Source organism: Lissotriton helveticus, chromosome 7 (genome assembly GCF_964261635.1).
Source record: "Lissotriton helveticus chromosome 7, aLisHel1.1, whole genome shotgun sequence".
NCBI classification, from domain to species: domain Eukaryota; kingdom Metazoa; phylum Chordata; class Amphibia; order Caudata; family Salamandridae; genus Lissotriton; species Lissotriton helveticus.
The window spans coordinates 387,985,756-388,012,331 of record NC_136068.1 but is presented as its reverse complement, the minus strand read 5'-3'; the positions used below and the strand labels follow the sequence as shown (position 1 = coordinate 388,012,331).

Here is a 26,576-nt window from a genome sequence, read left to right as displayed (position 1 = left end):
TTCCCGGTCCCTCCTTTTCTCTACACGTCTAGTACGGATGTAAATTAAAATCCCCAACCAGCAGGACTATTGTCAGAAGGACCACTCTAGCAATGTTTTTCCCAGAATCTTCTTAGCTTTACGTCCCGTGCTACCTCTGTAGATGGTGAATTGTAGATATTGAATATCAGTACCCTAATATTGTGGGGAAAAGATAGTAACACGCTGTAGGAAGATTGACCCCTGACTATGGTTGCCCCCAACTTTTTGCCTGGTGTTTTGCTGGTTTTCTGACTTAGTTGACCTGGGGCCCTGCTATTCAGGACCCCAGGCCTACTGCTCTCTCTGTAAAATGGATTCCATGTACCTTAGGTACATATCTAAATTGGATACTGAGTCACCTTACCAGTCCCTGTACAGTGTACCTTAGGTACCCAGGGCATAGGTGTACCCAGGGCCTACCAGGGGCTGCAGCATGTATTATGCCACCCCTGGCTGGCCATCCAAATCTGACACAACTGGCTGCTTGACAGCTGGGGCAAGGTGGTGTAATCACCCTTTGCTTTAGATATAGTATACCTATATCTAACCCTAAAAATGGACACACAGATCTCCTATCAGTCACTCCTATAGCAGGCCTTAACAATCCTGAAGTCAGAGTGCTTGGAATCGTGTGAGATGGTGCTCTGGCATGAGCTGAGCCTGTCTGCGGCTTTCGGGATCCATCCCTTAGCCGTTTCCATGATATCGCATACCATATACTCTTAAGTGCATTATAATCCTCGCGGTTATGTGCCAACTCTGGTATCGCTTTATCAAAACATGTCGAGTAAGGTGTCATACGAATTGGAATACTAACCCCTCGCCAATTCTGGCGACGGGGTTAGCATTCCACCCTTCTAGAGGGACACGACATGCCTGTAACCTATAACCCGGTTAAAAGTCAGACAGAGCCTTAGCATCCACAAAATGGATGCTGCCACCGAGACACAAGTCTGCCCTCCTGCTGCTGGGAGTCCTCCCAGAGCAGGAGATAAGGACAAAGGGTTTCCTGCCAGGGGCGGTGCCAGCACCGTCCCAGACAGGGTTTTGTGTATTGTAGGTAGGCAGGGCTTTAGAGGAAGGTGACTGCACGTGGCACCCCGGTGCTCACTGTGCATAGGCTGGCTGGAACCAGTTCCAGGGTCACTCCAGACCCTGTGCTGGGGAAAAGCCCGCCAAGGAAGTGGGTGTAACCACCCCCCTCCTAGTCCCACCCTTAGGGCAGGACTTAGTCGCGTGCCAGCCCCTTTTTACAGGATAAAGGTAGAGACTGGCCCCCTTCCAAATCAGATCATCTTTGAATCCTGAAACTACTTTCTGCGAAAGGAACTCAAGACTTCTTCCTAAGATTTCTCCCTTGTGACTAAGGAGTAGTCACCCTGCATCCGCAGGCACCATCTAAGAACACTGCGGTCTGCTGTAAGTCCTTCCTCCGGAATCCGACTGCCCAGCTCGACGAGAACCGGCTTCCCTGGCACCTCTGACCTCTACCCACCTCTACAGCCCAGCTGAGAACCGTGGGTGCGACGAGACCTCAAGGGACCGGCCATCTGCAAGACTGCACGACTTCTTTCCAGCAAGCCCGCCGAGTAATCTACTGGTGAGTGCTTTGGGGTCCGAGAAGCCCGACTCTGAGCAGCTCCAGCTCCGAAGTGCAGCCCCCCAGCATCTCCACGATCTGCGTGGGGCCCTTCTGCTTTCCGCTGCTCACCGCGTTGTTTGGCTACTAGCCCGTTGGCTTGTGGCCTTCCTGACGACGCCCGACGACATTTCTGCTGCTGGTCTGGTTGCTCCAGACTGGCCCTTGCTCCCTTCCAGAAGAGGAGCACCCCGGACCCTCCTGGTCCACTCAAGACGCCATTTTGAGTCCACCGCGTGGGCTTGAATTAGCCAAGGCTTGTTGCCCAATCCTGGGTAACTTCGACGCCAACGACTTCATCCTTCGTGGGACAGCTCGCACCTCCATCCTGGTCGCCGACAACGCCTCCTGGTCCGAGAGACTGCAGAGCCCAGCAGCGCCCACTCACCTGACTGCGGTGACTTCGCCCGGTGCCATCCTGGTGCCCACTTAATCACTGGCTAGTGATTCAAGAACTTGGTCCCCTCTGCTTTCAGGTTTTCTTCTTCCTTGATCCAGGCTTGGATCCATCGAACTTTTCTTCACTGGTCGCCTGCCAGCAACTTCTTCCTTCCAGGCTCCTGGTCCGGCAACGAGATCCCCGACGTCTTTTCAGACCTATGCAGCTGCAGCCCCTGGGCTAGGTAACTTCGGCACTCCGGTGTCCCAGCATAGCCTCACTATCCAAGGGTCAGGATCCACTGTCGTTTTCTCCCTACCAGGTCGGGTTCGCCCGTGAACACTAACTTTGTGAATTCTAGCTTCCATAGACTTTGTCCCGCATCCCGCGTGAGAGTGCACACTCTGCACCCGAGTCCCCTAGGCCTCCTAGTAGTAATCTAACGATTCCCTAGTCCAGTCCTAGCGATTCCAAAGCCTATTAGAACTGTTACTTACCTGCTAGTAATTCGCATTCCACTTTTAGCGTATATGGTTTTTCGTGCCCCTCGGGCATTTGTGTAATGTGCTAACTTAAAAGTATTTTCGTAAGAGTTTTGTTGTGTGCTTAGCTCCCTGTCTCATAAAGAGCCAGGGTAGTCTTGTTATAAATAAATACACTGTTTATTTTCATAACAACTTGTGTGGTGTCCTTTCACTGGGTGTTCAAGGGGTAATGTGATGGTAAAACAGCTGGCTTAACACGCCCTCTAGAGTCTTAGCCTTAGACTGCTCGTATCCATGCTACTAGGATAGCTGGTCTATAAGGTTGACTTACAACCAATCATCAATGAGGGTTGTTTGGACTGATATATAGTGATCACTAGAATAGTGAGCACTGCACATCAGGCCAACTTCTCACACACGCCCAAATAATTCCTGAGTCAAATACTATTTGTTCTGTGGTGCAATCTAATCCTAAACTTGTGAACGTCGCCAGGCCCCTCTTTGCTCTACCATGCAGGGAAGCCTTGGTATCAGCTGGAAAGGCAATAAAACCCATCCAAAAACAAAATCCCCTCTATGTCCCAAGTTTCTTGTAAACACACTATCCCATATGTTTTGCATAAATCCAGACCGGATAGTCTGCTAATAGTGAGCTTAATGCTGCAATGTTTCAATTAAGTATGGTCAAGTTACTTTTTAAAGCATTCACAAACACTCCTTCCCCAGTTGTCCTCCCTGTAAAATCAGTAACACATAAATTCATCTCCTCTCTAAGATCACTCTGAGGGGAACCATTCTCTTCTCTAAGAAGTCAATCTTCATTTGTAAGGGCATAAAATCGGTTGTATTCAGGTATACCAGAAAAACTGGAAAGGCTCACCGGGCCCACGAAAGTTGCTGTTGGAGCTCTGTGTATACGCCCCCCATGTACATTGGGTGCCCTAATAAAAGCCCAGATCGCTTGATTATTTAGTTTATAAAAAAATAACCCAAACTAGAACAATGTTTCTGGGTACTCAAATTCCTGAGTAATAAGCTGTTAGCCAAATGTTGACTATTAAAGTTGTGAATAATGCAATCTCCTTGTATATCCGCCCTCCCGGTGCCAATCCACCCCACCCGGCTTAACATCAAGATGCTATTGGTCTTCTAAGCGGGAAACTTCTATAACTGCCCAACCAGTTCACAGTCTTATTGAATAACTGCTCATATGACTCCTTTTGACCCCTCCTTAGACCAGAGGCACCAGCAAAGATAATCACTTCAGGGCAAGAGGCTGTGGGCAATCCTATGACTGGTTGTATTTCCATTCAGGCGTGTTCACCACCTCCATTTTCTTAGCCTACTTGACCCAGTCATAGGGGGTAATTCTTCAGATCTGCCTTTTTTCTTAAGTGCTCTGGTGCCCCTCTCGGTATATGGGTTTGGAAGAGTGTTAGGGCAATTCCTGCCTATTTTAGCAGCTCCAAGCAAGACAATTGTGATATCGGCTCGGGATAAGGTGGAGGGATCCCGTGAGACTAATTCTCAAGTGTACCTAACGGAGCTTTGGTACCTGCCATTCCATTATTCGTCTTATCACAAAGTGAGCATGCTTGCTCCAGGTTGCCCTTGATGACTTAATATCCAGTATAGTATTATTTAAGACATTCAGTTTGCCGATTATTGGTAGTAGTTCAGTCAAGTCAAGTCAAAAGATCTTTATTCGGATATATAAAAACAATCCATAAAAGTACAGGTACATCACAACAATTCATCCTCATAAATACGATAAAACAATCATTTAAAATAGCTGATAAAAAATGTCATAATTAATTCATAAAATAGGCTTCCGATAACATTATTTTTAGGAACAGCGTGTGTTATTTTTAGCCATGCATATGCTACAATAGAGGCAATACACAGACTAACCATTATATGTGCAAAAGCACAACCACTAGTGCAAATATACAAAAGTGCAAACTATGCAAGAGTAGTGCAAACTTTATCAGACCATGTTCATTGTAGCTCGAGAACGAACAGCAGATTGGAGAAAGCAACTAACTCTGAAAATTACATCATCAGTGCCTAGCATCAATAAATCTCTAAATGCTAAGTTAAAATCCATCAGAGCATTCTCTCTAAAATAAGGGATTAGGTAATGTTTAGTGTATTTTACATAAAAACCACAGAAAAACATAAAATGTAAAAGGTTTTGTTTACCACCAAAATTACAGGGACAGGTTAACTTTTCCAAATTTTTATTAAAGCCTAATGGGAAGCAAAGTACATTTTTAATGCTCCCATCCCTGAAGCGAAACAGCAAACTCCTATTCCATCTGCCCAAATTTTTCCGTAAGTAACCCTGGGGCATATTATTAGGCCTACCACATGTTTCAAAAAGGGGGATATACGTTAAAATAGTGGGCTTTACATGCTCGGACCTTTCCCTCTCCTTCCTGTACTGGTCATACAAAGCCCTTTTTACTGAGTTCTTATGGGAGCGATCGATAGTTAGGGGCGATGTAAATAGATGCCCCTTCTCCACGCTTACTAAGCTTTTCTCGACTGCCCTAAGCCAGGGTATGTAGTTAGCCCTCTCGCATTTTAAACAATCCTTGATAATTTCACGGGTCAAAGAGGCAGCAGGGTTCAGCCATATTTTCAACCAAAACAGGGCGGGCCTAGATCTTATAAAGTCCTCTATATATGGGAGGTTCAATTCCCTATGACAGACATAGGTTGGAGCAGAGATGATCCCCCCCCAAAGCCTTCCTACAGAATCTATTCTCCTCGGTCTGTATGTTGGTACAATTCGAATAACCCCACACCTCTGCACCATAAGTTCCTGTAGGTGAACATTGAGTTTTGTATATTTGTAGCAGTGGTGTTATTATATCAGCGTGTTTGGGTTGACGGAGGCCAATAATGGAATTAATGGCATTGGCCATTTTGCTCCTCCCACTGGCAACATGGGGCTGCCAGGATCCAGAATCGGAGAACAACAGACCAAAATAAGGGCAAGTGCTGGTGCTTTTTAAAACATTTTTCCCTAACGCGATCCGACAAATTTTATGCTTTTTTGGGCCACAGGACATTATAAAGGATTTGCTAAAATTAGTGCATAGACCAAGGTCGGCCATATATAGAACGAAGCCTGTTATTAAAATGCGTAATGCATTGGGTGTGCGGCCCATAAGGACCGCATCATCCGCGTAAACAAGTGCGGGAAGTGGTTTTCTATTGATATGCGGGACATCACTGGTCAATTTACATAAAGAGTTACATTCATTTATGTACAGGATAAAAAGCAGGGGCGCCAGAACACAGCCTTGTATGACCCCCCTGCCGATTAAAATGTCCCCTGAGACTTCACCCTCATTATTTATTCGAACGCGGGCTTTCAAATCGCTATATAGGTGAGCTAAAAAAATAAACAAGTGACTCATCTAACCCATAATTGAGCAAAACAGACCATAAGCGGGAACGGTTAACAAAATCAAAAGCTGAACTTAAATCCATAAACCCCAAATACAATGGGGATTTTTGGGCAATGGTGTATTTAGCCAATAATAAATTTAAGTTTAAGCATTGCTCGACAGTCCCCACATTGCTTCTAAAGCCTAACTGACATGGGTGTAAAATCATGTTTTCCTCTGCCCAGGTCCTGATCTTGTTAAAAATGACTCTTCCTAGAATCTTCAAGGTGTTGTCTATTAAGGATATGGGACGGTAGCAGCAAGGATCTAGTCTATCGCCTTTCTTAAAGATTGGCACGATAATACTGTTTGACCAGGTTATCGGAACTTGACTGTTAGATAGATTGTTAAAAATATTGCACAGTAAAGGTGACCAAAAGTCAAGTTCTGATTTAATTTGGTCGATGGATAATCCATCAGGACCAGGAGCTTTATTACTTGCACTTTGGAAGATAGCATCTTTCACCTCCATTATTGAGATGTTCAATGATATAGAGGGGTAACATATTTCCGTTAATGGGTGTGGTGCAGCATAAATGCTTGAGAAATGGTCCACCCACATATCCCCTGATATGTTACAGTTTATGGGGGTGATGTTTGATCCAATTGATCTCAAGTTCCTAACCTCACCCCAGAATCTGGCGACCTCTCTCAATGCCGCCGTGCGTGCGAGGGATTCCCAGTGGTCTTTTAATAGCCTTTCTGTTCGTGTTTTTACGGTGCGCTTGTAACTTGACCTAAGACTCCTCACCCAAGGCAGGTCCCGTGGGTCAGCCGCAAGAGCAGCCCGTAATTCACGATTTGCTCTGGAACATGAAGTGTCAAACCACCTGGGATTTCCATTATTATTGGATGGGGCGGGTTTAGAGATCTCCTTTTTTATGGCCATACACAGCCCTGTAAAAGCCTTGATAATCTCCTGTCCAGAGTTATCACAAGATAAACAGACAGACACTAACGAAGGGTGCTTTTTAATTGTCGTTAAGATGTCGTCGAGGAAAACAGGCTTTAAGCAATGTAGGTCTTGTGCCCGCATGATGTCTATCACTGACCCACATAAGGATTGTTTGTGGTGTCTTGGTTCGGGTCACGACGTCAAAAACTGCAATTCCTGTTTTAAAATGAATCCAAAGGCGCTTCGGGAGCGTGAAGCTAAACTACTTTTGGCGAAGGTAAAACGGGATACTGGAAGATATTCGAGATCGACGTCACGAAGATTGAAGTCGAAGCAAAGGTCTCGATCGAAGTCGAGATCGGCGTCGAGATCCAGAGCGGGTTCGAGATCTGGAGAGGAGTCGAGATCTAAAGCGAAGTCAAGATCCAGAGAAAGATCTAGGTCTAGATCTAAGTCGGCTTCAGGTCACGCTTCGAGCTCCTCGAGGAGAAAGCATAAGAGGAGGAAGCACAGTTCAAAGCATCATTCGGAGAAGGAATCCTCTGACTCGAAGAAAAAGTCTCACAAACACCGTAAAGACTGTCTCTCCTTCGCCTGCCTTGTCAAAAGAAGGTTCTCCGACTCCGGAGCCGGAGCCGGATCCGGTATCCTCGCATCCTTCGGAGCATGAAGAGGAAGAAGAGGTGATTCCTCAAGATCCGGCTCCAATGGAGACTCCTGTGGACCCAGAAGGTCAGAGTGAGAATGTCCTCCATTGGAACATCCGGTAGGTCCGTACCCTCCCTTTCCTGGTCCCGGTCAGGATCCCTCGCATTTTCTCAATGCGATGTTTGGAGTATATTCTAGGGCGATGTACCCCACTGGAGCGCCTGTTGGTCCCATGGGTCCATTATCGTACAATCTGGGTATTCCTCAGTCGTACGCCCCAGCTCCATTTATGCCTTTCATGCCGGCGCCTCTTCCACCTTGGCTCGGTACGGCTCCACCGAGGTCTTCGACTCCGCATGCGGCTTCGCCGACTCCGGATCGACCTCGTAGTCGAGATCGAGGTACCACACCTGTTCATGATTCTCGTCCTACTGCTCCGGCTCCTCGATCGACGTTGAAACCGGCTCCGTCGGAGTCGTTACCGGATCTGTCGACTTCGATTCGATTGGAGTGGTCGAGGCGAAGAGCTCAGCGTCTTCTCGAGCAAAGAGATGATGAAAGTTCTGATGTGGAAGAAGGCGAGCTTCCTGATCATGATGATGATTTCGATGAACTTCGGGATGCTAGTGGTCTGGAACTCTCTCCCGAGTGGGGTCTACCTTCGACTTCTGATGCTCCGTCTAGGGATGTGGCACCCTATCACGTGGTTATTAGGAAGGCTGCTGATCTTCTTAACTTAAAGCTGCCCACAGTGGAATACAAGCCCAATATCCTCACTGAAGTCTTGCACTCTCCCTCTTCAATTGTTGAGCCTACACTTCCATTTACTGATGCCTTGACGGATCCAATAAAGGAGATTTGGAAGAGGCCATTATCTGCTCCTGCAGTTTCAAGAGTTATTGCGAGGCGCTATAGGGTGGCTCCTGATGACCCTGCATTTCTTTCTACACATCCATCTCCAGAAAGTCTTGTGGTACAGGCGGCTTGCTCTAATAGGGCTGCAGGCTCTTTCCCTCAAGTGCCAGCTGACAAAGAATCAAAGAAATTAGATCAGTCTGCGAAGAAGACTTTCTCTTCTGGGAGCATGGCTCTTAAGTCATCAAATGCTACTTGCCTTTTAGGTAGGTATGTGCATGCACTAATGGACTCAGTGAAGCAATTGTCATCAAAACTTCCTGAGGAGGATAGGAAGAACTTTAATGAAGTGATCTCTGACACTCAGGCTGCTGCCCGCATGGTCATTCAGAGCGGCACGGACACTGTGGATTCTGTTGCTAGAATTATGGGTTCATCTATTGCGACCAGGAGAGCCGCATGGTTAAAGTCCTCGGATTTCTCTGCGGATGTGCAGTCTACATTGCTGGACTTACCTTTTGAAGGAACTGGCCTTTTTGGTAAGATGGCTGATGTAGCCTTGGAAAGGTTTAAGGACAGCCGTGCCACCGCAAGATCTTTGGGTCTGCAGATGAGAGGGTCTACGACTAGAAAATTCAGAGGATTCGGTAGATCTTCTTTTCGTCCCTTCAAGCAGGGCCAACAGCAACAGCAGCAGCAGCAGAACCCTCTATATAAGTCCTATAGAGGTAGACAGAAGGGTCGTGGACGTGGACGTCAAGTCTCCTCTTCCTCCACTTCCTCCAATAATGCCCAACCCCCGCCCGCATCAGCAAAGCAGCCCTAGATCCACCATTCTGGATCATGTAGGGCCAGTAGGGGGTCGGCTTACTCATTTTCTACGAGATTGGGAATCGGTTACATCAGATCTTTGGGTTCTCAATCTCGTAGAGAATGGGTATGCACTTCCTTTTCAGGAGTTTCCTCCCAATTACCCTCCTTGCCAAGGTTATTGTTCGGAGGACCACCTGCTTCTCCTGCAGGAGGAAGTCCTGGCTCTATTTCGAAAGGGTGCAATAGATGTGGTTCCAGAGCAGGAGAGGGGTCAAGGGTGCTACTCCCGGTATTTCTTGATTCCCAAGAAGGATGGCAGGCTTCGGCCGATCCTGGATCTCAGGATTTTGAACCTCTATCTCAAACAGGAGAAGTTCAAAATGCTCACCCTTGCTCAGGTTCTTCTGGCGCTGATGGAAGAAAACTGGATGGTGTCGATCGACTTGCAGGATGCGTATTTTCACATCCCAATCTTGAAGTCGCACAGGAAGTATCTCCGTTTTACGGTGGGATCGGAACACTACCAGTTTGCGGTCCTTCCCTTTGGACTTACTACTGCGCCTCGAGTTTTCACCAAGGAGATGGCAGTGGTGGCTGCGCATCTCAGAAGATCAGGGATTCCTGTATTCCCTTATCTAGACGACTGGCTGATCAAAGCAGAGTCGCCGGAGAAGGTGCTCCATCATCTGCAAGAGACAACTCAGTTGTTACACAAATTGGGTTTTTCGATAAACGTACCCAAATCTCACCTGGTGCCCTCCCAGCGCAACCTGTTCATAGGTGCGGTACTGGACACTACTGTATGTCGTGCATTCCCTCCACCTCAAAGGATTCACGACATTCAGGAGATGATTCCTTTATTCTACAATGGAGCGGTTGTTCCAGTCCTGAAGGTCCTTCGTCTACTCGGTCTGATGGCTTCTTGCATTCTGTTGGTCAGTCATGCACGCTGGCACATGAGGGCACTCCAATGGTGCCTCCGCAGGCAGTGGTATCAGCACAACTGAGATCTCGGGGAGTCAGTGAAGATCTCCAGAGAAGCTGCAGCGGATCTGTCTTGGTGGGGCGTGGAAGGCAATCTGTCGCAAGGAAAGCCTTTTCAACTGCCTCCATCAGTGGCCACAGTGATAACGGATGCATCCACTCTCGGATGGGGTGCTCATCTGGGAGACCTGGAGGACAAGGGTTTTTGGTCTCCGGTAGAAAGGTTGTTTCACATCAACCTTCTGGAATTGAGGGCGATACGTTTGGCGCTCAAGGCCTTCCTCCCTTCCCTTCGCGGTCGTTCGGTTCAAGTCCTGACGGACAACACGACTGCGATGTGGTACATCAACAAGCAGGGAGGAGTAGGGTCGCAGTGTCTCTGCAGAGAGGCTCTGCGCCTCTGGTCCTGGGTTCAGGACCATCAGATTTGTCTGGTGGCAAATCATCTGGCCGGAGTTCTGAACGTTAGTGCAGACAGTCTCAGTCGGCAGTTCTCCGCCGACCACGAGTGGAGGCTTCACCCGGAGGTTGTTCACGACATCTTTCAGATGTGGGGGACTCCTCGGTGGATCTATTCGCCACTCGCGAGAATGCGCACTGCCTGTCATTCTGCAGTCTCCAGTATCCGATGCAAGGAGCATTGGGGGACGCGTTTCAGTTGAGTTGGGGAGGTCAACTCCTTTACGCGTTTCCTCCCATACCTTTGATTCCTCGGGTTCTGAGGAAGATTCGTCAAGACCGGGCCCAAGTCATATTGGTCGCTCCGGATTGGCCAAGAAGGGTGTGGTATTCGGACCTACTCCACCTCTCCTCTCACCCGCCGCTCCGTCTCCCTCGCAGGGCAGACCTCCTCTCTCAGATGGAGGGGCAGGTTCTACACCCCCACCTCCAGACATTACACCTTCATACCTGGAGATTGAACGGGGCAACTTGAGTTCTTTTTCTCTCCCTCACGAGGTGGTGGATGTCATTCTCTCTGCCAGGCGTGACACCACTAAGTCCATTTACTCCTATAGGTGGTCAAAATTTGTTTCTTGGTGCAGGGAGAGAGATATTGACCCTTTGAAGGCTCATTTGTCTAATATTTTACAATTTGCCCTTTATCTGGCGCAGCAAGGTTTGGCTGTGGCCACGGTTAAGGGGTATCTTTCAGCCTTATCGGCGTTTCTATGTTTGCCGGATCAGCCATCTCTCTTTAAATCTCCGGTGGTTTTGAGATTCTTGAGGGGTCTCATAAATATGTTCCCTCCTACTCCTTTTGTTGTTCCTCATTGGGATTTGAATCTTGTGCTGACCTTCTTAATGGGTTCTCCCTTCGAACCCTTGCACAAGTGTCCCATGAGGCTTCTCTCTTTTAAAACTATCTTCCTCGTTGCAATCACCTCGGCAAGGAGGGTAAGTGAGCTTCAAGCTCTAAGTTCCAAACCCCCATTCCTGACCATTCATGCTGAAAGGATGGTTCTTAGGACCAGGGCTGCTTTTCTGCCTAAGGTGGTGACTCCTTTCCATCTTGGGCAGTCCATTACCCTTCCTACCTTCTATCCTCCCCCTCACCCGTCTAAGGAGGAAGAGAGACTGCATCGCCTGGACCCTAAGAGGGCGGTGTCTTTCTATCTGGACAGGACTAAGGACTTCCGGATGGACGACCAGCTGTTTGTTGGCTTTGCTGGCTGCAAGAAGGGCAGAGCGGTGCACAAGCGCACACTTTCCAGGTGGATAATCCTGTGCATCAAGATCTGCTACTCCCTTGCGGGTAAGGACCCTCCTGAGGGTATTGGAGCACATTCAACTAGAGCAAAGTCTGCAACATCTGCTTTGTCTAGAGGTGTACCTGTTGAGGACATTTGCAGAGCCGCGACTTGGGCCTCCCTCCACACTTTCGCGAAGCATTACTGCTTGGATACCGAGGTGAGGAGGGATGGCCACTTCGCGCGCTCTGTCCTCCAAGATTTCCTGGTGTAGCAGAGTGGACACCCTCCTCCGGGAGTGGGGACTGCTGTGGGAATCTATTCACAAGGTGAGGAATCCACACGGCAGATGTATCTATCAGAAGAACAAGTTACTTACCTTCGGTAACGCTTTTTCTGGTAGATACTATATCTGCCTGTGGATTCCTCACTGACCCACCCGCCTCCCCGTTGTCCACTCTGCTATACCTGGTCTTTCTGTATATATGGTTTATACTATTGTATTGATTTTGTTCTATATGTACTGTGTACATTGTATATTTGCATATTTGCTATCGTTGGTCCGTCCGTGTGCCTCGAAGGCACGGAAAAAAGGGCGGAACTGACGTCATCACGCCGGCGTGGGCCTGATATGGGGTCGGTGACGTCAGACGGAGTCGCGCGCGATGCCGTGCTCCTGTGACGTCGCCCACGTCGGCGTACTACGAAGAAAATTTCCGAACGTTGCTGACGCAAGGGGGATATTCACAAGGTGAGGAATCCACATGCAGATATAGTATCTACCAGAAAAAGCGTTACCGAAGGTAAGTAACTTGTTCTTCTTGGAACATTAAAATATCATAGTTAGTTACCCAATCTAACCAGTCCCTGGATTTCATTTTTGTGTTCAGACCAGCAATATTCCAGCTCAAAATAGTTAATTTGTCAGACAAAATAGGGGTGGCAACGGCATGAGTGGTTATTTTCGGTTCAGATGGCAGTACAACCTCGTTATTGTCATTCGACTTCTCTATAGGAGAACGGGTTATCAATCCTTCAACGGATCCAGTTGCATACAGGTAATCACTGCATGCTCTATCTGGGGGGGATAGGTGATGGTCAGTCCTGGGTCTCTAGCTCAGATAGTATACTGTATCTGTTAAAGAGTGGGTAGGGTGGTGGACCAGGGCCAGGTAATCTCTGTGGGGGCCTGTAAAAATAACCCAACGATAAAGGAGTAACGACAGTTGGAGGGCTAGGATAGGTGTTATTACTATTGAGTATGAATCTTGATGTTGAGGGGTGCCTAAAATTAATTACAATGCAGTCTCCATCAATGTTCTTAAATCGGGGACCAACCCAGCTCACACGACGCATGACAGAATTTCACTCGAAATATTTGTCCCTACCCCTTTATGTTTAACCAACCAGTCGATACACTTGTTATTCAACTGGACCCAGGACTCCCCTTGTCCCTCCTTAAGCGAAGGAACCCCTGCTAAGATCAAAACATATGGGCAGGCATCAGGGGGCAAGTGCAGTGCTGGCCCAGGGTGTTTTATGGGCCTAGCATCAGCGACTTGTCCCTTATCTGAACCCCTGGTATTTGTATTCCCCGTCTTCCTATGGTCTGAACTAGGTCCTCCTTTTGAGGTGCCAGCAACCACACTAGCGGGGCACGATGGTCCAACTGCAGCAGCAGCTACAGGATTATGCTGCAATACTGTTACATATTTACTTTTACCTACATAGACAACCCTGGGTACAGTATTAGATACAGGAGTACTACTAGTAGTAATAGGCCCTCCTCCCAGAATACCCTTACTAGCAGTCTCCATATCCTTCAATAGCCATTCTCCCCTCAGTAGATCAAGACTGATTACCCCTTTCCTTTTTGCATCTTCCTTTTTTACCAGGTTTTCCAGTCTGTCTAATCTTTTAAAAATTGTACTAAACTGTTTGATCATTTGACTTTCCATTTGTTTAAAAATTGTGTCCACTATAGTCTCAATAAAATTCCCATGTAACTTTTTTTGAGTGACACTTTCATTTATAGACTCTGTTTGTGTACAGGTGGAGTTAAGTCCTTCTTTAGGGGGGGTTATAGCTATGTCCCCTTCAGCTAATTGCACAGACTCATTGTTGTCGGTACCACCCCCAGATGATTGTTTCCCTCTAGTCCACATACTCTGGGGTGTGGGTTGGCTCTTGTTACGTGGGGGTTGTTTCCTTTTATTTACTGTTCGTTTCGCAGGGCCTCTTTTCCTTTTCTCTCCGACAGTCTTATTACTCGGGGTCAAAGAAGGGTTAGCAGCTGGAGCGTCAGAATCCTGCTGTGAGTCAATGATGATAGTTGGACAGCTGCCCCCGAGTTGAGCTACCGGTGGAATGGCCAACGGAGAGGGATTAGTAATTATGACCATGGGAGAAAGCGGCACAGCATTGGTAGAGCAATCTTGCTGGGGCTGTGAACTCATGAGGCCCATTGACATTCTCCTCTCAGTATTAGCATTTTCTGTGCTTACTAAATGGAAAGCATTTTCCAACATACTCTCAAAGGTGGGCGGGAGAACAGTAGAACCTTCAGGGGCTTGTGTGATGGTGCTGATTTTTCGTTTCCCCATGATCAATATCGGTGCTCACCTTGGCGACGTCTTAGAGGGGTGGCCCGCCCGACCACTCTTGACCACGGAGGGCCACAGAGGGTCCGCCCTTTTCCCGGGCTTAGCCCGGCGCTGGCCGCACGCTGCCGCGTAGCGGGGCTGGCGCTGATTTTTTGCGCCTCCTGGCGCGGTGGTCCTGAGAGCGACTTCCAGCCGCTAGGGCTGCTGGAAGTCGTAGTCCCCACAAGTCCGCTCTCCTCACTGCGGCCGCACCCGGGTGTCGTGGGTGTGCGGCGGCGGGAGGCGGAGCAAAGCAACAGCACCGTTGGCGGCGTGAGCACCGACGTGCAAGGCAGCAGGCAAGGGTCGCAGCCCTGTCCCAGGAATGGCAGCAAATTAGGGCAGCAAGACTTTCACCAGAAGACTCCCCGCTCCGCCGGGGGTGGCGCTGATTTTTATGCGCCTCCTGGCGCGGTGGTCCCGAGAGCGACTTCCGGCCGCTAGGGCTGCTGGAAGTCGTAGTCCCCACAAGTCCGCTCAACTCACTGCGGCCGCACACGGCTGTCGTGGGTGTGCGGCGGCGGGAGGCGGAGCAAAGCAACAGCACCGTTGGCGGCGTGAGCACCGACGTGCAAGGCAGCAGGCAAGGTTCGCAGCCCTGTCCCAGGAATGGCAGCAAATTAGGGCAGCAAGACTTTCACCCAGAAGCTCCAAGCAAGACAATTGTGATATTGGCTCGGGATAAGGTGGAGGGATCCCCTGAGACTAATTCTCAAGTGTACCTAACGGAGCTTTGGTACCTGCCATTCCATTATTCGTCTTATCACAAAGTGAGCATGCTTGCTCCAGGTTGCCCTTGATGACTTAATATCCAGTATAGTATTATTTAAGACATTCAGTTTGCCGATTATTGGTAGTAGTTCAGTCGGTTGGTTGGTAGAACCAGCACCCTACCGTCAGACTTGGCCAGATTTGGGAGATACATGGCCGAGCTGCAACTTAAGCTTATGGAAGAGTAAGGGGCCAGGCAATACAAGAGGCAACCTGGTTTGTTAACCACTCAGACTTCAGCAATTAGCTTTTATACAAATATATTTTTTTTTTAATTGCTGCTATAACCTTCTTTTAAATTTGTATGTGAGTCATATTGCAAATGGTTTTAAGTAACTGTGCAATATAAATAAAATTAATTAATTTAGTCGGTAAAAGCGATGTAATTTTAGCCAGGACCGCCCCGATAATAACCAATTACCCTTCATGTTCTGGCCTTCCTTTTTCCCGGCTAGTTCCTAGAGTAGCAGGGGAGGGTCGACCTCTATTGAAACTGAGGCAGCACCTGGGGTATTTAAAGGTAAGGAACTTTAAGTACCTTTTTTTATTGACCTTAGATTTAGTTATTCGCTTCAGTCGCTTAGCCTGTCTGCAACAGGGTGGATTATCGGGAGAATTTTCTCTCAATGGCATTGATATAGCGCTTGGTCCGGGAGCCGCTATGTCTAAAGATAATTGCTCTTGAGTATTTGGCAAGGAAACAATAGTGCAGGAGGAGACTGTGGCGCTATTAGGAATGCAAACCACAGCAGCAATAAGGGACAGCCTTCTCTTTGTCTAATTAATCTCATTGGTAATTGCTGTCATACCACTCTGTAGCATTCCATCCAATGAGGTGAGCGTGGAAGGTGTTTGAACTTTGTTCAGCCCCCCCTCCCAATTTCCTTCTACCCATCTTGGCACTTAATTCTTAGAGTTGGTGAACCTCTTTCAGTTGAAATAGTCCAGAAACCAGAACCAAGTGGGATACCTGGCCTCTTCTGGGCTCTGACGGGCCTACCCTTGGCTCGGGCTTTGCCTGGGTTCGGCCCGGGCATGCACACAAGTGTCCCGCCCTGTGGGAAAGGAGAGGCGCCTTTACGGCAGCAGGAGGACTGTACCCGCCTCCTGCGCTTCACAGAATGCTTGGAGATCGAATCCCATCCTAGCCAGCCACCACAAGGAGCAGGTATGGTTCTTGTAGGACCTCTTGCGGCCCATTTTGCAGAACCTTTCCATGTCCTTTCCCAGGTTAATAAGATATTTCATGGTGGAAATAGTGTCCATCTAGATCTATAAAATTACTGCATTTCATAGCTTTTTTTTAAAATCAAAATTTGTTGTAGTCTTTCAACATTATCACCTCTTGTTTGGCTCCTTCTAAATAATGCCTTCACTGGGTTTAATCCTCTTTAATGGCCAAATGTTATCCGTCATACATAGATTGTGTAGTTTAATCCTCAAGAAAAAAGCATAAAGATAAAGAAAGCAAAAGTATGAAGTACTTTTGTCTCGGGGTTACTTCGTGAATAGATATCTCTGATAGTATAAGAAGAGGTTTCTGTTTCTACACTGATAGGTAGGATGCCAGGCATCGGAGCTTGTGAACACATTATGATACAAGGCAGGCCTCTAGTTAACTTTTTTCCTGCTTTAGCAGACTATATTATAGGACCACAATTAAAAAAAAATACAATTTGTCTATAAAATTGGCAATACTGTAAATTTCAAGATGTCTTACATTTCTAGGAGGAAGCCACTCAAGTACAGCTTGTACTTTAACCAGCTCCTTTTGTATTCCTTTGTATGATAGCATGAATCCCAGAAGGCTACTGTAAGATCTTTCAAACTCTAACTTCTACATCTTTGCATATAACAAATGCTTATTCAGTCTCGATAACAATTCCCTAAGGTGCGTGATCTTCCACTGTAATAAAAAAGGTTGTGGTGATATCCTGATATGTCACCACATGAAGAACTAAGAAAGTCCCTTAAAATGTGGTAATGAAATGCTGCAGTGGCATTGCAGAAACAGGATGGCATGACCAACTACTTGAAATGCCCTTATTTGGTGTGTTAAATGCTGTCTTCCAATCATCACTTTGTTTAATCCATAAAAAGTTGTAGGCTCCTTGTAGATTAAACTATGTAAAGACTCTTGATGCAATGATTTGGTTTATCTAAAGAGAAATCGGGGGCAACGTAATCTGTTACATATGGTAATATTGTTCAGTTGCATATAATCCACACAAGGTTGAAAGTTACTGTCCAGTTTGGGGATAAAAAATGTAGACGCTCCGTTGGTTGAAGTATAGTGCCTATTAAACCTATCCTAGATTTTCTTCTAGATAGTTTCTTAAGACCTTATCCTCATGTATGACCAATGGATAGATTTGACTACGAGGCGTGTTAGCTGGTGCAATAAGGTCAATTTGACAGTCATATGCACAATGAGGAAGCAGCTTGTTATTCTGGGTCTTGCCGAAGACAACTTTAAATGCTTTGTGAATTAAAGGAATCTTGGTGATCTCACCAGTTTCATGTTGTAATGTCAGACGAGTGTAATTGGGCAATGTCTCTGCAAGGAAAGGAATTCTGAACACAAAATGATGAGGAAAAGGAAATGGTTTGCGTATTGCCGTCAATGAAGTGCCCAACACTAATGGAGTAAATGGTGCATCAATGAATTCAAAGGTTAGAGAGTGCTAAATAAGAGGTCATTAGTATGGACATAGCCTTGTGACAGAAATCACCAGAATGTTGAGTTCTTCCTTTGGTACCTTGAATTGCTTCTTTGACCTTCTTTTCTCGAGTTGGAATTTTAGCAGTTACCTGCAAAGAATAATCCATGAAGCATCTGAATTTCCCACAGACAGCTAGAAGTAGGAGCACACAAAATCCCTCTGATGTTGAAAATGTTATTGGCAAAAAACGAGTCTTGATTTGTTCAAACACTTGAGTCGTTCAAGCACATGTTGAGTTTTCAGGACAAGGACCTGCATCTTAGTTTGCATGGCACATTTCTGTACAATACATCCTGTTTTCCCACAATCATAAGCCTTCTTTTCTGTGTTGGTCGTTGTCTTCCTGTGTAAACAGCTGGCAAAAATTGCCTAATGGTATAGGCTCTTCTCGACTGGTCTTGTGCCTGTAGTTTCTTTAGTATCAGTGGAGAGTCACATACACACCACCTTCATTCTGTCTTTCGATTCTTCTGCTATGAGTTAATTTGGGAAGTAAAACAATCCGGGCATCCATGATAGTAGATCTATTCACCGAAAGAGAAAGTGTACTTTAAAATCTTCCTATAAACAGTGGAAAAAGCTGTAGCAGCCGCTCCATCGGTACACCCTGCTTCAGCTTTCAATTTATAAACTGACTTTCATATTGGATCATGTCCATGAAACGTCTGCATTGCAAAAGGAAACCAGCATGGGCTGACTGGGTGATCTGCTTTTTTACAAAATATTCCTGTTAATTGTCTTATACATTTTTCGTATTGCTTTAGTACATAATTATTCCCATTTATTAATTATGTAGCGCAGGTTAATGCCTCTTTATTCAGGTAGAATAAGATTAGGCAATCTAAGCTTGATCATTAGAAAACACTGAGTTTCGAGTAGAAAATGCAATCTACGTTTGGCAAAGAAGACTGAAAGATGTGAAGGTCAGGAGACAATTTTTCTAGGAGTGCCAAGTCAGACGTAGTAATTTACCTGTACTATCATCACCACCAGAACTGCAGAAGCACTCTGTGCTAGTATTAAAAGTCATGGAAGATTAGATACATTGTAAAGGGGCTGATTCATGGTGTTAAGTAAAAAAAAAGCTTTCTTGTCTAGCGACCTCTGTCGTGTCTAATTTTATTGATTACCTATGTCATTGTCTGCAGCAGATTACCTTCCTAACCCATAACTATATTCAGGGGAAAAGATTTTTGAGCTTGGAAAACTGTTGGGATTCAGTATAGGGAACCGGTCTGGATTGTCATGTTTGTTTCAGGCATACTGGTAACAAACAAACGGAAGACATCTAGTTTGGCAGAAAATGGGCACAAAGAGACAAACCTATTGCTCTGTAGATATGGAACCAGATGTGCATGACTTTTGTCATTTGTTTCACCTGGGATCTGACACGGGTAAGTAAAACACAATATTATGCTCTAATAAAGGCAACATGCAATAATATACGTTGATAGACAGACCCATTAGTTTCTGATTTTTTTTCAGTCTGCAACAATTTATGAGGCCAGCAAGCACCAGGAAATGCCCAGGGACCTTGAAGGAACCAGGCAGCAGAAAGCGGTTCTAGATAGAACAAAAGAATTAGCCATTTTTAGACCATGTACGCCACATAAGAGGAGGTTTAAAGTCAAAAAGGGTGAGAATGATGAAATCAATAAAGGTGTAGGACGAGAATCCAGTGTCACACTGCATAAAAAAACAGGACGCCACTACAGCATGCTAAAGGTTCCAGGCACCTGCTTCCAGGGCCTCTCTACTTATATAGATATGGAAGTAAGAAATGAGCTCCTACCGTGTATCCTAACCTGGAAGTGACTAACACTGCTTTCTATGATAGGAATGCTTAATCTGCCAATGTTTCTTCTTCCACAGTCTCCAGCCTGTTCCATAATTTTGCCCCAGTTTCAACAACAACATTTCTTTGGTAAGACCAAAACCAGGTTTGCAAACCCTGCCTGTCAGGGAAGCGAGTAATAACAAATTGAGAGAGAGGGAAAAGGACACTCTTGGTCCCCCTGTTAAATCTTGTAAAACAACAAAAGAGTGTCGTGAGAGAAGTGTGTAAGCACTAGACACAGAGAAGAAATCTCCCTGAAGAAGTCACAGTGGAAATCAGCGGGGTCCGGTAGCAGGAGACGTTAGGTGCAAAACGAGTGGCAGGCGTTGCGGGCGGTGTGCCATTGTCGCTTTCCCCCCCCGCCCGAGACCCATGGGGTGTGGATCTTGTGCATTACAAACAGTACAGGGACCTCAAATTGAAGGTTTCCCATCACTTTTGTTTGGTTTTTGCACTTTATTTTACACACTTGTTTTTAACTTTCACGTCCTTTGGTAAGGGTGGGCCTTAGCGCGCCCATACCGCCGAGGTACACCACCTGACGGTCCTGATGAAAGCCCAGTAAATGACACATAGACGGGCAGAAACATGTTGACCCTACTTTAAGTGGAAACAACCGAGTCATTAACTGGTAAGTTTCCCACACATATTTTACTTATGTCAAACTGACCATTGAATAAAAAAAATTCTGTATGGTACAGTTTCTGACATTTTTAATTCACATTTCTTTTTGACAGTTTTGCCACAAAGAACCTGCTCCGCAGTAATCTGGCGTTGTAGCACACCAAGGAGGCATTCGACTTCTCCTGGTGGGCCCGATGATGAAGCATGTCACCACGCAGGGTGGTGAGTTAGGGCTTCCTAAAAAAAAAACGCTGATTTCCACTGTGACTTCTTCAGGGAGATTTCTTCTCTGTGTCTAGTGCTTACACACTTCTCTCGCGACACTCTTTTGTTGTTTTACAAAATGTCAGGGAAGCCAACCAAGAGTGCCTGCTCAATTTATGAAGCCTCAGCAGATACTAAGAGAAAATGTGCGAATTGAGTGCTTAGTTTTGCTACTCCTTGAACCTTTCGATGTCAAAGCTACTTCCCTAGGCCAGACGGATGAGCGAGTTACAGGCTCTTAGTTCCTTTCCACCCTTTATTTTCTTTTACCCTGACACATCAGTGTTGTGAACCAGGGTTGTTTTCATGCCCGAAGGTGGTGACTCATTTCTCCTGAGTCAGTCCATCACCCACCCGATCCCATGAAGGAGTAGGAAAGATTGCATAGATTAGAACCTAGGCTGCCGTCTAGACCGTACCAAAAATGTTCGACAGGATGACCAGCGCTTCCTAGGGTACTGTCGTGCCAAGAAACACCAAGCGGTACAGAAAAGAACTCTTTCAAGATGGATTATCATCTGCAAGAAAACCTGCAATGCTAGGACCAAGAAAGAACCACCAAAAGGTGTATGGGCCTTTTCAGCCTGGGATAAAGCTGTCACTTCTGCACTTGCATGAGGTGTTCCAGTTGCAGAGATGTAAGGCCGCCACATCGGCATCATTGCTCACATTTGCCAAGCTTTACTGCCTGGATTCAGAGGGGGAAAAGATGACCATCTTGCCATTTCTGTCTTGCAGGATTTCCTAGTAAACTATTCATCGACACTGCTCCTAGGTGGGTATGGCTATTGAACCTATTCCACAAGTTTGGAATCTGTAGGTAGAATTAGCCATCAAAAGGAAAAGTTACTTACGTGTGGTAACTATCTTTCTGGTGGATACTCTTTGTCTATCTGCAGATTCCTCACCGACCGACCGACCCACCTTCCATTTTGATGGATAGTAATAGGGAAAGTTAATAAGATTCCAAATATTTATATATTTTGGCACTGCACACATCTATTGCTGTCATTCTGTCCTTTTGATTTGAAGGCTTGGAGAAAATGGATGGAAACTGGCGTTGCACCAGAGAGGGCACTATGTGGCTTTAGTGCCCTTATCAAACACCACTTCCAGAGTTGATTTGAAGCCAGTGCCCCGGTTAGTGACCTGAGAGATTGTAAGTTTCCGAATTCAGGCTTACGTCTGGCGTTATACTACAGGTGAGGAATCTGCAGGTAGACCGAGTATATGCCAGAAAGATCGTAACAGCAGTTAAGTATGTTTTTCTTCGCATACGCTTTCCTGACGCTTCCAATGATACTTTATGTGGTCTAGAAAATGAATCAAGTACCAATGACGCTCATTATAATTTCTCCCACTTGGGCAAATCAACTATGGTACTACCTTTTCTTGGAGATGTCTGTACATGCACGTCAACAACTTCCTTTTCATTCAGCTTTGCTCAGTCTGTATCAAGGCCAACTGCTTCATCCTAATCCAAAATCCCCCAATCTATTTTTTTACCACTGAATATATGCAAATGTTAAAAGAAGCTAGAAAGCTTATCTCTAGAGCACGTTATGCAGCTAAATAGGTTAAGTAGGTTTTATGAACTACTGCAATGCTCAACAGGTCTGTTCTTTAACTGTCATGGTAGGACACCTTATGTGCTACCTTTTGGTCTTGGAAAAGGATGAATTGGCATTCACATTTATATACAGGTTCATTTAGCTACAACTGCTGCATCTTATCAAAGCCGAGGCTTTTATGGAGGGTTTACAGGGTGTTTCCTCCCAGGGTAAAGCCAGCAGCCATGGAGGAATCTTTTGTAGTCATACTGGATTATTGGGAGTGCCATTTGAACTGTTTCATTCTTGCATTCTTCAGTTACTCTCCTGGAAAATTGTGTTCTTTGCTATAACGTTCTTGCTTCTGTTTAGTGAACTTCATGCTCTATCTGTTGAAGAGCCATTCAAGCAAATTTATAAGGACTGGTCTCATATAAATTGGCCTATTGATATATATTTTTTCCAATCCATGCCTTTTCCAAACACTATTGTGTGAATAAACAGGCCCCCTAAGAAGCAAAGATAGGTCAAACAGTACTTAAAGGCCCAACAGTGCTTAAAACGTTGCTTCAGGCTTTTCCCTCCTCCACTCACAGGCCACTGCTTTGTAGGTTTGGTACTGTTTTACAATGTATACATGGCATGTGCTCTGCTGCAAGCGGAAGAAGTTATTACCTGTAACCAACGATACAACCACTTATAGTGCTGCAGATTCACCTGCTTTCAAGCCTCCTCCCCCGATTGAGTCATAAGAGACAGTTGTCAGTAACACATTTAAGGTTTCCTACCCCTTTTGATCTCTGTAATAGTAGCATTCTAGTACTCAAAATACTAATATGTTACCTATCTATACATTCTCTCACCTCGCCATTATCGATGGTGTGGGCCACCTCACCTGCTTCCTCAGCCCCCCAACCCCCATACTGGTGTGTTCTTTTTGTGGATGTAGCACAGATTACCATAAAACTTAAGCCACTACTTCGAAGAAAAGCAGGTTGTACTATCCTGAAATCACCTCCAGATGGTAGGAGTGTGCACAGCATGCAAGTCTACAACGCTACAAGCTGCAAACTGATTATTCAAAGTAACATTTTCCTTTCCATCCATTTCGACATTAGCTACTCACAATGAGGCCCACAATAGCAGATTCGTTTTCATTTTCAAACTAACTGGTACTCTATTCATTAATATTAGATACAGTGAACACTAGTCTGTCTTGTTGCCATTTGAATGTCAGTCTTGTAGATCCCAGGCTTCTTCTACGGTTGCCTGTCAAATCTTAAATAAAATAAAGTGTACAAAAAACCTGGAGATTACCTCCTTCAAGATAAAACCTGAATAGCTGAGCTCTTAGAGGATAAGACGAGAAATGTTGACAAAGAGCATGAGGAGCTTTCTCAGAACTTGTTAAAAAGGACTCCAGTTGGTCCATCTCAGTTCACTAACTGACACTAAGTGGGCACAAAGTGGGGTTTGAGGAACAGATGGATATTCCATTAGAAGGCAAAATCCAGTGAAAAGTAACCCAACTCCCTCCCACCTTGTATACTATTTGGAAAGATTTCTTCCCTTAAAGTTCAATTGGAGACAAGTACCTTACTTGCTTCCGACCCACTGCTGCTGCCATTCAATTTTTTAGGTCTCGCCAAGATCGCAGCACACATGCGCTGCTCTAGAAGGGCTCTTGGAATCACTTCAGACTTACAAGAGCCTTCTTTGTGTGGGTGTGCCTCCTTCCACACATCCCAATGGCCTTTGCGTGTGGCTTTCAATAATTGAAAGCACGCAAATGGTCAAAGACGGGTGCTTGTCCCGCCTCTCCTCAAAACTTGCACTCCCATGGCCTAGGGATCTCGGGAGCTCGCAGGGTGCCATCTGTTCTGGATCAGGTTTCGATGGCAGCTGCATTCTTTACAGCACGCACGCGCGCACCACTCCTGGGCTTGTTCATCTTCCCTTTTATCTTCCTTATAGGAAGATGAAAAAGGTTACCGCACATTTATTTTACATGTGTTAATGTATTTTACTTGCCTTGATGTATTTCACTAGCCTTTCCTTTATCGGTACCCGAATGATCACAAAACCGACTTTTCCTCTTACTATTTGCTTATTTCACATTCGCCCTTTTATTTTCCACCCAATAACCACCCAATGTTCGGACTAAGCATGGTGGTCTTATCATTCCTCTAAGAGACAGCAAGGTCCGGTTTGGCATGGAATATATGAGATAACATTCATACTGGGTGGCTGTCAGTGTGCTCGGCTGAACCGTACAAGATGTGTTCGTTGCTGTTGACCTCTCGATGCCAAAGCGGGCACACACGGCACACAGTAGCCCTCGTTCATTAGACATTTTCTGTTGTGTGCTGCCTCTCTAGGGGTTTCTCTTGGTCTCTTCAAGGCTGGCTAAGCTGCTTACGTTCAGCACAGCCCATGAATGCGAGACACGGTTCTGACGGGAGGCTTGGAGTAAGGGAAGGCGGGGCGATGTTCTGAGGAGGGCATATTTTCCTTTCTGGATTTCTCTCATACAAAAGCTGTCTCTGCAGTTCTGTTCAGAAGCAAATGTAATCTCCAGATGAGTAACAATACTGGGAAATCCCTGACGTAATTGTCCTCTGCTTGGCTTCCAGGGAACATCCGTAACAATGGACACTGCAAAGGGTCATTCATGCAGGACGATCGGCGCCAAGTACACCAGCGCGCCAGCCTCTGCCCACCCTGCATGGGGTGCACAGCCGACTCTTCTCGAGGATTCTGATCCGGGTGGGCCATAACAATGCACGAGGGAGAGGACATGCATCACTACAGCATTTCGGGGAATATCTGTTTTAGGCACTACAGTTTTGACGTGTGTAAAAAGCGAAACATATATATTTAGTAATGTTGGTCTTAATGGGCAGGACCATTGTCCGTGCACAGTGCCCATTTTATACTGTGAGTAAGGGCACTGTGCACAGGTGCACACTGCCCCGAGCATGTCCATGGCCGCCAACCTGTCAAGGCTAAAATTAAGGTGATCCAGGGGTATCACAAGGTGCTATGAATATCAGCAATGAATCGCAGATGAGTCAGGCAGTGGGAACACCGCTCTATTTCACCACCTAGCTCTCCTTCCCCCTCTGAATAGCGCTGTTTCCTTCGGCTGAGCTCCCTTCTTTAGACCCGCATTTCTTATCCTACCCAATTCAGTTACCGGTATCCTCTGTTCTCCACAATAGCTCTTCTTTCCCTGGTTTAACTCCAGGTACACTCTACTCTCTCTATATCTGCCCTCATTCTTCTTCAGCCTAGCTCTTCTTTCCCCTCACAGCTCCAGCTTTTCTTTCGCGCCCGACCTCAGCTGCTATTTCTCTCTGATCTTCCTATTTTGCTACAAAGCTCCCCTTTCCAGAGCACATCCATACCACCAGAGCACCAGCTTACACCATCTTAGCACCAGCGCACCACCACTAGCGCAATCCCACCTCAGCAGCAATTCAGCACTAACGCAGCAGCACTTCTGCACCAACTCATCATTACTCAGTACCACCTGAGCACCATGTCAGCAGCACCACCACCTCAGCATGACTCCGCACCACAGCATAACTCAGCACCACCTAAGTATCATTCAGCATCACCTCTGCATCAGCACACAACCACCTCAGCATCACCTCCACATCAACACACCACCACCTCAGCACCACCGCAATCTGCCCTTGGTATCTGGTATATGTTGATTCTCCCCTAAAATATGTCCGCTGGTCGTGTGATAATTCAGGTACAGTTTGCCAATTCCACCATCCCATTGTTTATGTCCCCCCCCCCCACCCACCTCCATAACAAAAATAAACAATAACAAACTAGCATTACAACAGGTAAGAAGAAGTTGCCAGCATGACCAGGAGAAAAAAGACAGAAGACTTTTTTGATAGGGTCGTTCAATTGTATAGATTGTGTTCTTGGTTATATATTTATAACGTAACAAATGTTTATAACACTTATTTATTAAAACTTTTCAACATGCTGCACAGCAGCCGCAATGCACTACACCATAGCTTTAAGAAATTGGCAAAGGCAATTGCTCTGGCTAAACACTTTTAAGGTCCCAAAGGCAGGACCTATTGGCTATGCCAGTGCTTGTTCTACATGTGGTTTCAGTGATGTTAGACATTCTAGCGATAAGTTACCACAGGCCACTGATAGGGCAAAGTGTAAGTTTGCTCTGTGCATTGTTCCTCAATGGCTATGATTGTATCAGATGGCACACCACCGTAGTTTATAACAGGAGAGCATGTGAAGGTCGACATCAATGGTTTGC

The 26,576-nt window shown here is 46.1% G+C and overlaps 1 protein-coding gene across 2 annotated transcripts in view; it reads left to right on the top strand.

Annotated features, from left to right (window-relative positions):
- Positions 1 to 26,576, top strand: part of NFS1 (NFS1 cysteine desulfurase) — a 658,188-nt gene that overhangs the window by 371,274 nt on the left and 260,338 nt on the right. The window lies entirely within an intron of this gene.